Raw genomic sequence first — 12,967 nt, 5'->3', positions numbered from 1 at the left:
AAACCTCCCTATATAAACAATAGTGAAAGGGAATAGAAGGGAAGGGAGAAGAAATGGGTAGGAAATATCAGAAAGGGAGACAGAACATAAAGACTCCTAACTCTGGGAAACGAACTAGGGGTGGTGGAAGGGGAGGAGGGTGGGGAATGGGGGTGACTGGGTGACGGGCACTGAGGGGGGCACTTGACAGGATGAGCACTGGGTGTTATTCTGTATGTTGGCAAATTGAACACCAATAAAAAATAAATTTATTATTAAAATAATAAAAAAAAGAAAGAAACCTCCCTAAGGGATGACAAATGTCTGTAACATGCCCACGTGAGGGCGGGGGCAGGTGAAGGTGGTCTAGAGCGTGAGCGTCCAAGCTGAGGACCACCCCTTCCCCTGCCCAGGCCTCAAGGTAGTCAGGCCCTCAAGGTCAGTTCCCTTCCTCCGTCCGGGTCATCAGTCTCCCTCTGTCCCACCCCACATCAGCCTTCAAGGAGGGGGCTTTGCTTCCCCCGAGTCCTCCCTTGCGTCAAGACTAACGGACCAAGGCACACAGTCCCCCTGTGTCAAAGGCCCAGCCCTGGGGGTAGAGCAGAGGGGTGCACGTCCTGGGTCCGGTCTCCCAGGGCGGCGACTGATGCTATCTGCGCCGGCGTCACTCTAGGTGGGCGACTCTTGGAAGGAGCTGCTTCCACCAGGGCCACATTCAGTTTGCTAGAAATAGAGACAGAGGGCTTCTTGACTTTGCATATAATTTGCATAATGTCATAGACACACAGTCTATTTTCGGGCAGATTCCAGGTTAAAGTGTTATCACTGCTGCCCTGCGGGGTGTCACGTCTGGATGAGTCTCTTCTCTGTTCTTTCTCACCCACCCACTCTTACTGACCTAGATCCCAACTGCAGGAGCAAGTGATGAGGTGAGGGGGAAGCGTGGGGTTGTCCAGGGAGACACGAGGACAGGGCAAGAGGCGCACTGGAATTTCCTTTATCCCGGCCACCGCCGAAAGCAGAGCGTGGCGGCCGGAGAGCAGCTGGTAGGCGGAGGGCAGAGGAACGGGGAGCGAGGTAGCCCGTGCTCGGTTCTACGTAAACCTTCCTGCCTCCTAACCAGGAGGACAGCCAGTTCTCATACTCTGGATTCAGGCTTCTGGCAGTTTGAAGAAAGACGTCTAGATAAACCTGTTCCTCTGAGCCACCCATAGAGGCTGGCTTGGCCCAGATATCCCTCTTGGGCGTTTATTTTCAGCACTAAGATGTGATCTTCGCCTCCTGTGAAATCTGACCCTCAGTCCGTCCCTCTCCTGGGAGCCCCATGTGGGAGCCCCGTCCTGGTCTGGTGATCAGTGTTTTTAAAGCACCTGGCACGTAGTAGGAGGTCAATCAGTGCTAGAGGGCCGCTCCTCCCCTTGGTCTGGAAGTCTCTGCCAAGCACTAATGGTCCCAGCCCTGGATGCCCAGCACAAGTGCCATCCTCTGAAGGCTCGAGGCAAACACACTAGAAGGGCCAATTGGGGTGACTGTCACTAAGTTGCCTGTGACCTTGGCAGGTCACTTCCTCTGCTCGGCTAGAAAGGAGGGGGTTTGGTGGGTTTTAGGGCCAAGGGCAAACCTCATTTCATAGCTTGAGCTGTTTGGTCACTTGCCCTCGGTCACAGAGGGTAGGGATGGAGCCCCCCCCACACACACACCGTCCTGCAGACCTTTTGGCCTCGGGGCCTGGCTGGTGTGCGGTCTCACTACACAGACCTAAGGATTCACCGGATACCAAGGCAAAGAGCCTTACTGGGTCCTGGGGATCATGAGGCCACTCGGTGAGGCTGGACAGCAGCACTGCACTACCCAGAATTCCCAGTCCCTGGCGTCCAGTCCTCTTGGACCTGCCTCGTCCCCTTAGGCAGGCGTTTCCTGTTGATAAGAAGCTCAGTCGCAAACACTGATAAAGAGATGAAAAAAGGAAATTGACGGGCTTGGGTATAATGGGCATTTTGTCTGCCTTTTCTACCTTCTTCCTTCTCCCAGCATCCCTCCCCCGTTGCTTCCCAGAACTGAGGGGAAAACAGGCCCCCACCTCCACTGTGGGCCCTATTTTGTAGTTTCCAGGAATTTGGCCCTACAGAGCCCTTAGGAGCAGGGCCTAGCCTGACCTGGTGGGGGTGGAGGTGCAGGGTCAGAGCTCAGGGGCAGGAAGCTCTGGGTGCTGTGAGGCCCCCAAGCCCAGGGAGCAGGGCAGTGGCAGCAGGAAGGAAGGATGGTCCGGCACAGGTTGCATCCATGATCTTCCCTCTTTTCCTCCCCACAGAGGCCTGGCTCCAAGTGCTGGTTAGGTGGCTGCATAGTCTATAATTAGCGGATTTTCCGTAATTTTAGTCATAGGCTCATTACTGGGAGATCTCATTAATTTTTGACTACTCCTTTGGAATCTATGATCCTTCAGGACAAGAAGCTGGACTGATCTTTAGAAAAATAAACAAAGCAAACAAGTTTGCAAAGCCTGCTGGGCTGCCCTTCTTGGGTTTGGATTTGTAAACTCAGCTGGACACAGGCAGTTTTCCTCAGCCCCCACCCTTCTGCAGTTAAGATAACCTGCCACCAGGTGGGTGACAAGGTTTTACTCAACACTTAGGCATCAAGTAGCCCTTGCTCCTGGCGGAGGTGTTCTAAAGATCTCTATTCAATACTTCTTTTCCTTCTTCCCCAGAGATGCAATTCCTTAATAAAACTGTTAGGCAAACATAGAGGAGTGGAATAGATTGGCTCTCTGAATGGCCAGTGTTTAAAAGGAAAACAACAGCCATTTACCACGTGGTGACTTTTTCTCCTGAATTCTTAACTGTTTCCAGCCCTGGTACCCACCTGACCAGGGTCTCCTGGCTTCGGTACCTTGTCTCTTTCGTTGCACTTCTGATACTTGGGAGCAGAGTAGCGAAGAGCAAGGGTTTTTATCCTAGTCAAGATTCCAGCTGGATTTTTCTTTTTAGTAATTCGACAAATTTATTCTTACTTTTATATGGCAAAACAGAAATGTAGCTAAAGAGCTACATCAATTTTTCTCTTATTTTAGGTGACTTTTTGAATGGTTTATACAGTCACATGATTCAGAACCAAAAGTGCCAAAAGTCTTCCATCCTTGTCTCCTGTCTGCTCAAGTTCCCTGACCTCCAAAGAAATCACCAAGTCTTAGTTTCTTATGCTTCTGTCCCTTCAGAGTTTATATATAGAAAACATATTTCTTTGTATTTATGTATTTACATAAATATATATGTAAATTTAATATGGATCCTATCCTGCCCAGCCTTTTATACAGAAGTAACATTTTTAAAAATATTTTATTTATTTATTTATTTATTTATTTGTTTGTTTGTTTATTTAGAGAGCACACGAGCAGGGGAAGTGCAGGCAGAGGCAGAGGGAGAAGCAGATTCCCTGTTGAGCAGGGAGCCTGACTTGGGTTCAATCCCAGGACCCTGGGGTCATGACTTGAGCTGAAGGCAGACACGTAACCAACTAAGCCACTCAGGTGCCCCCAAAGTAGCATATTATATACACTATTCTACACCTCACTTTTTTCACTTAATAATATACCTTGAGGGTGCCTGAATGGCTCACTTGGGTAAGCGTTCAATTCTTGGTTTCAGCTGGGGTCATGATCTCAGGGTTGTGGGATTGAGCCCTGCATGGGATTCCATGCTCAGCGCCAAGTCAGCTTATCCCTCTCCTCCCTCCCCCTCTGCTCCTCCTCCCGCTTGTGTGCTCTCACTCTCTCTCTCTCAAATAAATAAATACATAAGAGAAGAAAGGCTAGGTTGTTTAGATACTGTGGGGAATGCTAGATCATGGTTTTGAGAGAAAATTTAGTTGGGTCTCTACTTCTACATCCACGTAAAGATGGCCTCCAAGTGGATTAAGGACCAAAATATGAAAGGCAAAACTGTAAAGCCAATAAAGGAAATGGAAGAGGACTGACTCCTTGTGTCCTGAGAGTGGGGCAAGACTTTTTTTTTTTTTTTTTTTTTTTGCAAGACTTAAATAAGACCCTAAGACACCAACTGCAAAACAGATAAATAATATAGATATGATGATATTAGTTCACTTTTCAACTAGAAACCATAAATAAAATTAACATAAATAAATTAATAAAATTAAAAATAGATGGTAGACTGAAACGAGATATTTGTAATCCCTAAAACTTTAAGGCTTTAATATCTACAATATACAAGAAATTCCTGCACATCAACAAGACCCAATGAAAAATGGGCAAAGATGCAAAGAGTCAATTCACTAAAAAGAAGCCCAAAAGACCAATAATACAGAAAGGAGGGATCCCTGGGTGACGCAGCGGTTTGGCGCCTGCCTTTGGCCCAGGGCGCGATCCTGGAGATCTGGGATCGAATCCCACGTCGGGCTCCCGGTGCATGGAGCCTGCTTCTCCCTCTGCCTATGTCTCTGCCTCTCTCTCTCTCTCTGTCACTATCATAAATAAATAAAAATTAAAAAAAAAAAGAAAGGAATGTTCACATTCACTAGTGATCCAAGAAACGCACACTTAGGTGGTATAACAATCAACATCCATTAAATTGGCAAAATTTGAAAAGTGAGTAATGCCAAGTGTTGGCAAGGATGTGGGGAAATAGAAACTCTTGCGCAATTCTTGTGCAAATGTAAATTGGCATAGTCTTTTTAGTATTATTTAGTGAGAGTGAGTGTGCCCATCCCATTGGACCCCGTGTGCGATACAATTTCTGTGTCCATATCTCGGCAAAGTTGTCAGACAAGTCCACAAGGGGACATGCGTGAGGGAGTTCAACACAGGGCTGCTTGTGGCAGCAGGGAGGGAGCCAGCCTTGGTGTCCAGCAATGGGGAAATAGCTAGGTAAAATGTTATAAACGAGTATTTCAGAATCTTATGTCATCCAATGAACCAGATGTACATACAGCAACGTAGATAGATCTTAAAAATACAGAACTGATTGGCAAAAAGAGAATGAGATTTATAGCACAGTACCTTTTATATAAATTTAGAATGCATAAGAGAACTACCATATGATCCAGCAATCTCACTTCTGGGTATATATCCAAAGGAATTAAAATCAGGCTCCAAAGAGATATCTGCACTCTCATGTTCATTGCAGCATTATTTATGATGGGCAAGACATGGAAGCAACCTAAAGGTCCATTGACAGACAAATGAATAAAGGAACTGTGGTATTTTGGGGCACCTGGCTGGCTCAGTTGGTAGAGCACACGACTCTTGATCCTGGGGTTGTAATTTCCAGCCCCACGTTGGGTGTAGAGATTACTTAAAAATAAAATCTCTCAGTGGTGCCTACAGGCTCAGTCTGTTAGCATCCAGCTCTTGATTTTGGCCCAGGTCATGATCTCAGAGTCATGAGATTGAGCCCTGCATTGGACTCCACACTGGGCATGGTGCCTGCTTAAGATTCTCTGTCTCCCTCTCCCTCTCCCTCTGCCCCTTCCCACTTGCTCAGGCACACACCTCTCTCTCTTTCCCTCTAAGTAAATAAAAAAGAAAATGTGATATATATATGATGGAATATTATTCATGCATTAATTAATATTAATATTAATATTTTAAAAAGGAGGACATCCTGCCATTTGCAAGAATACAGATGAACCTAGAGGACATAATGCTAAGTGAAATTATAGTAGGATGAGTACTACAGGATATCACTTTTTTTTTTAAAGATTTTATTTATTTATTCATGAGACACACACACAGAGAGAGAGAGAGAGAGGCAGAGACACAGGCAGAGGGAGAAGCAGGCTCCTTGCAGGGAGCCCGACGTGGGATTTGATCCTGGGTCTCCAGGGTCACACCGTGGGCTGAAGGCAGATGCTCAACCGCTGAGCCACCCAGGCATCCCCAAGATATCACTTATACAAGGGATCTAAAATAGTCAAACTCATAGAAGCAGAGGGCAGAATGGTGGTTATCGGGGCTGGCGTGGGGAGGTGGAAATAGGGTGTTAGTAGTCAAAGGTGCAAAGTTTCATTTATACAGGATAAGATGAGTCCTAGAGCCCTATGCAGTATACAGCCTCTCGTTAACAATACTGTATTTTATACTTAAAAATAAGAGTGTAGACCTTATGTCAAGTGTTCTTACCTACCCCCGCAATAATAATAGAATGCATGCATATTCAAAACAATGTCACATTCTTCTCAAGGGTATGTATGCATTTAAAGACATTAGCAAAGGGGCACCTGGGTGACGCTCAGTCAGTTAAGCATCAGACTCTTGATTTTTTTTTTCAGACTCTTGATTTTAGCTCAGGTCAGGATCTCAGGGTCATGAGATGGAGCCCCAGAGGGCTCCACACTCAGCGGGGAGTCTGCTTGAGATTCTCTCCTTCTCCCTCTGCCCTACTCCCTGCCTCCCAATTCGGTTGTCTCTCTCTTTGCCTCTTCCAAATAAATAAATAAATCTTTTTTAAAAATTCAGGGGAGAGGGTCAGAAGGAGAGGGAGAAGCAGACTCCCCGCTGAGCGAGGAGCCCGATGTGAGGCTCCATTCCGGGACCCTGGAATCATGACCTGAGCCAAAGGCTGATGCTTAACCGGCTAAGCCACCCAGGCACCCAAATAAATAAATCTTTAAAAAAAAAATAGACATGAGCAAGTTCACCAGAATGCCTGTGGGGATGGAGATTGTAAAGGGGATTGGAGAATGAGGTACACAGTAAAATCCAAGAGGCTCCTGGCTGCCTTGTCCAGGCCAGAGATGCTAATGTGCAACCGCACACCTAACCTGAGGCCCATCATGGGGAGTGGTGAAAAAATAAAACCCACAACCGCGGCGTTTTGGGGTCCTGACAGCCCTTCGTGGGCCTGTGATCCTGAGCACAACTCAGCACAGAATACTCAGCTTCCCCATCTTGAAATGGGGATAATACATAAGGTGGTTGTGAGCATATCGGATGAAGGCCCGGCCAGCATTGTTGTTCAATAAATAATCACACCACTGCCCACGGTAGTACGCTGTCCCCGCTGAGAGCACTGACGGCTCCGGTTCTGGGGAGCTACTGGCTTGGTGTCAACGCTTCTAGCTTTGTTCCTCTCTCAAGTGAGAAGAGAGCAAGGCAGGCCCTCGCGCCAGCCCCTGGCTCTCTAACCTCCCTGGCCTCCTTATCTGGGCCGCAGCTAAAAAGGAGAGACTTGCGGGCCAAGGTGAGAGCCTAAGGTTGCACGCGCACGTAGGCACGCTCTGTCCACATGTGTTCATTTCAATTAGAAAAAGGCTTCTCATCCTGTACTCACTGGCTGATCCCTTTGGATCAATACTTTAGTTAGGTCTTTTGTGAAATGAAATTTATATTCACGCTCCACTGTTCCCTTAGTAACAATCTCCGGCAATCAGATCTGCTCTCTGGTGGAAATGGCCTTTGGAAAGTGCCTGTGCGGTGCACAGTTGCACGGTCTTACCTTTGCCAGAAACAGTTTTCTGATGTAGCCGGTATCTTTTCCAGAAAAAAAAAAAAAAAAAAAAAAGAAATTAACTACATTTAAGCAGACTTAACAAGGTCTTAAAATAGATATAAAGTGGTTTCACCCCACAAGGGGAATTCTTAAAATACTAAAGTACTGTTTTTAAGCCTAGTCAAGTACTTCAGAAAAACTAATTTACATTCCAAACAATTTCTATGCTAATTACAAATGATTCTTTCCCAACCACTAGGTAATATTTTGTGTTACTGTATGTACCTGAAATGAATAAAATTATCTTTTTCTTTCTTTTTTTTAAAGATTTTATTTATTTATTTATTCATGAGAGACAGAGAGAGAGGTGGGGGGGAGACAGAAACAGGCAGAGGGAGAAGCAGGCTCCCCGAGGGGAGCCCGATGCGGAACTCGATCCCAGGACCCTGGGATCACGCCCTGAGCCAAAGGCAGACGCTCAACCACTGGGCCACACCCAAGTGCCCCTGTTTCTTTACTTTTTTTTTTTTTAATCAATATTCACTCATTCAAACTGGCCTTCCTGCAATTCTTCCAGATTTGCATTTTTATTGTATTTCAGATGTGAATTTGAGAATTAGATCCCGTAGTATTGAGGTAAAACCACAAAGACAGATTGACCACAGTTGTCCAAATGAGATGGTTGTGAATCTCAGATTTCCACTGCTTTTGCCTTTCCACAGAAAACGAAAGCCCAGGATGCTCCTTCAGGCTGACACCAAACTTCTCAATTCGCCTGCATCATTATCTCTCCCCCCTCGGGTCCCCCCTTTCAGCTTCCTCTCTTTTCTTATGTTTGAATAAAACTTTATTTATAAAAATGGGCAGCTGGCTTAAGGCCTCAGGTTCCTCTTTCTTAATGACCTTTCACTCTTCAGAATGGGTCTTCCCCTTGCCCTTCGCTCTGGGTCCTTCCCACCAGGGTATAGACTCAGCTACAGACAGAAAACTCTCTCCCCTACCTTCCAACCACCCCAGTCTCTCTCTCAGCCACCCCTCCCCTGGCCGGTCACATTTATTGGAAAAGTCTCTGCTTCCTCACTTCCCACTCTCAGCCCACTGCCTTCCAGCTCTGCCATGGAAACTGATCTCTTGGTGGTTACCACTGGCCTCCTTGTGGGGGAATCCCGTGGCCCTTTATGAGTCCTTCCTTATTTAACTTGACCTCTTGGCAGTATTTGACTGCTAACCTCTCCCGCCTCTCTGGGCTTTCCTGCAGCTCGACTGGTCCCCCTCCTGCCTGGGGTAGGGGTGGGCCTTTTCTTCTTGGCCTCTCCCATAAATGCTGTTGTTCTGAGCCTCCTGTCCGAGTCCTCTCCTCCATCTACACACCCCTCCCTAGTGAGCTCATCCCACCTTGGTTTTAATGCTCACTGATGACTTCCAGGTCTGTGTCTCCAGCCCACACGTCCCTCTCGAGCTCTAGACCTCAAGCCCCAGCTGCTTCTGGATGGCTTCTTGGATGTCCCCCGGCTTCTCCAACTCCTCATGTCCCAAACGCAACTGGTTATCCATCACCCCAAACTTGCTCTGTGCCCGATGATCAGAGAATGGTATTATTACCTAAGCAAATGCATGGGATTTGTTCATGACCTCCTTCTACCTATGCCCGCCCCCCTCCCAATCCGTCCATCAGTCCAACCCAGGCTTTTGACGGGTCCACCTCCAGGTTACCTCTCCAGCTCTGCCTACCTCTCCCCACCCCCACCTTGGTCCCAGCCACCAGCATCTCACCTAGGTTAGTGGGAACTCTTCTTTCTGGCCCGCACCTGTCTAGCCCCTCCAGTTCATCCTCTATACTGAAGCTGGAGAAGTTCCTCTACGATACAAATGGGTATTCCATGATGTTCTCCACTGCATGTCACTATCCTCAGGTTAAAGTCCAACCTCCTTACTAAAAGGCCCAAATTGCTTCATCTGAGCCAGCCTGCAACATGGGACACATCTCTTTCCACAGCCCTCCTCTCCCCTCATGGTCCGGTCACACTGGACTTCTTCCCTCCAGCTCCTTAGACCCACAGTTCTTTTTTTGCCTCCTGGCCTTTGCACATACCATCCCCTCTGTCTAGGACACTCTTAGGTCTGACTAACTTACTAGCAGTAAATGTGTGGTGGTGATGTGATGGAGTGGACTTCTGAGAGGGGCAGACCTGGGTCCGTATTCCAGCTCTGTCTGTGTGATCTGAAGCCTGTCCACTAACCTCTCTTAGCCTTGGTGTCCACACCTGTAGAAAGAAATAATAATGCTTGCTACGTCTGGCATATGCTGTTTTTTCTTTTCATCTACCTGACCCACCTCCACCTATTTTTTTTTAACATTTTAATTTATTTATGATAGTCACACACAGAGAGAGAGAGAGAGAGAGAGAGAGAGAGAGGCAGAGACAGAAGCAGGCTCCATGCACCGGGAGCCCGACGTGGGATTCGATCCCAGGTCTCCAGGATCGCGCCCTGGGCCAAAGGCAGGCGCCAAACCGCTGCGCCACCCAGGGATCCCCACCTCCACCTATTGCGCCCTCTTCCCTATTTGTGTAGAAACAGTGATGATTCCCAGCAGGCATGTTCCTATAACATGGTGAAGCTCACTCCCCCACAGATAATGGGGCCCGAGGTTGGCACATGACCCAAGCTAGACTATCAATCCCTACCACCTGAAGGAGGAGTGGGGACCCAGAGAGAGCCACATGGAGATGTTCCTGTGTGGGTGGCCTGAGCATACACCCAAAGGCTATCAGGAGCCCTGTGTCCCCGGGGGAAAGGAAACAGAGAAAGCTGGTCTGCATCAAAGAAGTTGGAAACAGGTGCACAGAAGCCAAGGCCCGGAGTGGAAGAGAGGGTGGAAACAGAGAAAGAATCTTGTGCCCTTGACAGGCTGCTTCCAGTGACTGACTGGGACCAGCTGCACAGAGTCTGGGAGAAATTCCTGCATCCTTGAACTGAAAAAAGTTTGTTTTTTTTTTTTCTTAAATAGCTAGATTGGATTTCCACTACTGGGAACCAACAAAGTCCTAAGTAACTTACTGATCTTATAGAGTTATGGTGAAAGGTGGAAATGAGTGTCTGTATGGTAGGTACTCAATGAATAATAAACCATAATATTATTATTAATACATTCAGTGGATGAATGAGGTGAGGACTGAAGATATCAGAACTCTCTGGACCTGTTTCTCTAGAATAGTTTAGAAATAGGAAAAAAAAAAAGAAAAAGAAATAGGGTCCAGTGCTTAGTACTCTATCATCCCATGAGTAATTTTTTTTTTAATTAAAAAGGCAAATCATTGTATTTTGGTAATTTTGAAAGAAGGGAAAAAATTACACATAATCTCACCTTACCAAATTGAAGCAAATATTTCCACTGCATATGTACAGTACATACTTGTTTTTTTTTTTTTTTGTATAGTACATACTTGTAATCATGGTACACGCTGCATTTTGTGCCCAGTATTTTTCACTTAGGATATCATTAACATTTTAATATTTGTACACAGGCTTTATAATAATTTTAATGATTACATAGTATTTAATACAGTGTGTTAGATAATTTAATAAGCCTTTCTCTCTCTCTCTCTCTCTCTATATATATATATATATATATATTTATTTTGTTTTGTTTTGTTTTCTACCTTATATCACATTTCAATGTATATTTTTTGTGGATAGGCTACTTTTTATTTTTGTTATTTTATTTTATTTTTTTGTTATTTTATTTTTTAAAAGATTTACTTATTTATTTGAAAGAGAGAGAGGGTATGAGTGGGGGGAGGAGCAGAGGGAGAGAATCTTCAATCTGACTCCCTACTGAGCACAGGGCCCAACTCAATCTTACGACCCTGAGATCATGACCTGAGCCAGAACCAAGACTTGGGTGCCCAACCCACTGAACCACCAGATGCTACTGGATAGGCTATTTTAAATTAGCTCACATTGATTGTTTTAATTACAAAAATAATATGCAGGACTCCATCCTGGACCCTGGGATCACACTTTGAGCCAAAGGCAGACACTCAACCACCAAGCCCCCCAGGTGCCCCCCAAGTCAAATCTTTTTTTTTTTTTTTAATTTATTTATTTGTGATAGACATAGAGAGAGAGAGAGGCAAAGACACAGACAGAGGGAGAAGCAGGTTCCATGCCAGGAGCCCGAGTGGAACTCGGCTGGGGCTCCAGGATCGCGCCCTGGGCCAAAGACAGGCGCTAAACTGCTGAGCCACCCAGGGATCCCCCCAAGTCATATCTTAATGCATGTGTCTAATTGCAGTATTTCTTTTTTTTTTTTTTAAAGATTTTATTTATTTATTCATGATAGTCACAGAGAGAGAGAGAGGCAGAGACATAGGCAGAGGGAGAAGCAGTCTCCATGCAGGGAGCCCGATGTGGGATTCGATCCGGGGTCTCCAGGATCGCGCCCTGGGCCAAAGGCAGGCGCCAAACCGCTGCGCCACCCAGGGATCCCTAATTGCAGTATTTCTTTAGGATGAACTGCTATATAACTCGAATTGTAGGTCAAGAAATATATGGATATTCTTGGGATAATTTCTAGGAAGGAAATTATGAGGTTCAGGTTTAGAAGTTCTTTAAAGCTCTTGATGTGCTATTTTGCTCTTTAAAAAAAGTCACCTTAATTTTCCAAAGTGGAATTTTAGTGGGAGAGGAGGGAAGAGTGCTTTTTTGTCCACCTGGAATCACTGGGTTATGAGGACCAGCTCTCATCCACCTTCCCTTTCTCCTCTGCACCCAGGCATTTCAGGATAATGGCAAAGATTAAACGACTTGGATTCCAGGGGCTGTTCCCACATTTCACTGACTCAATGATTCAGGCAAGTCACTTAGATGTTTCTGAGGCCTCAGTTTCCCCAACTGTTAAGTGCGGTTAATTATACCTACTCTGGAGTAGCATAGTTTTCTCAAAGGTGAAGAGGAATAATAAATCAACTATAAATCTCTGTTCTAAGCCATGCATTTGTTCAGCTTCACAAGGAGACAATGGTGTTCAGTACTGGGCTTTCTTTCTTTCTTTCTTTCTTTCTTTCTTTCTTTCTTTCTTTCTTTTATTCTTTCTTTCTTTCTTTCTTTTTTAAGATTTTAGTTATTTCTTTACGAGAGATGCAGAGAGAGAGAGGCAGAGACACAGACAGAGGGAGGAGCAGGCTCCCTGCAGGGATCCCAATGCAGGACTCCATCCCAGGACCCCGGGATCACAACCTGAGCCTGAGATGCTCAACTGCTGAGCCACCCAGGTGCCCTGGGCTGTGTTTCTGACAAGACAATGGGAGATAGGGTGGTGGAGAGTGTTGAATCATGGGATTTGACCTACCTGGCCAGTGGTAGGACAGGCAGGGGCTAGACCTCTATAAGCTCCTCCCTCTAGCCCCCACTGTCTGGATCTATTCTATGGGGCAAGGATGGTGGCCAACCTACTGTTGTAGTGGCTCCAACAGCAATGTGGGATTCTTTGGCTTTAATTCACAACCCCTTCTTCCCCCAAACCCAGGCAGCCCCTGTAG

The sequence above is a fragment of the Canis aureus genome, chromosome 25 (assembly GCF_053574225.1).
Source record: "Canis aureus isolate CA01 chromosome 25, VMU_Caureus_v.1.0, whole genome shotgun sequence".
In the NCBI taxonomy this organism is placed as follows: domain Eukaryota; kingdom Metazoa; phylum Chordata; class Mammalia; order Carnivora; family Canidae; genus Canis; species Canis aureus.
The sequence above is the reverse complement of the archived record's forward strand: the minus strand, read 5'-3'. Positions refer to the sequence as shown.